Source organism: Culex quinquefasciatus, chromosome 3, assembly GCF_015732765.1.
Source record: "Culex quinquefasciatus strain JHB chromosome 3, VPISU_Cqui_1.0_pri_paternal, whole genome shotgun sequence".
Classification (NCBI taxonomy): Eukaryota; Metazoa; Arthropoda; class Insecta; order Diptera; family Culicidae; genus Culex; species Culex quinquefasciatus.
In genome coordinates, this window is record NC_051863.1 from 98,478,281 (window position 1) to 98,478,856 (window position 576).

Consider the following 576-nt stretch of genomic DNA (forward strand, 5'->3'; position numbering starts at 1 on the left):
AACACAAGACAAAACGCGTGAATTTGTATTTTTTTATTTTTTTATGGACGATAAACAATGCCGACCATTCAGGTTGCAGTTGCTGCCGTTCTGTCCGGATGCTGCCAACTTGCTAAAGCCGGGCCGCTAGTGTCCTACTAGAATGAATCGACGATCGAGTCCGGTGACGGAGAAAAAAATGCCAAAACAAACTGCTCGACTGATTTGACATCGAGAACTGTCATTTGCTCTTGACAGTTCTCGCTGTCAAAAAAAATCGAGCAGTGTGATGCGAAAACGCAAGAAAAGGTAAACGAAAAAGCGAGTTAACGCGGTTATCGCAAGTTAAAGCATAAAAAAGCGGAAAGGTAAAAGTGAACGCTGAAAAGGTTAGCAAAGGAATCTTTATCGCTCGGTCAACGCGGAAGTGTCATCCCCCTCGGGTTGTCTCCCTAAGGTGCCTTGATTAGGTGCAGTTTGTGACGATGCACTACCTTCCCTTTACTAAGCAATCGAATCCAGAAGGGAAAAGATCACCAGTTGTGTTGGTCCGAGCCGGGATTTGGCAAAAAATAATGTTTTTGAAATTTACATTGT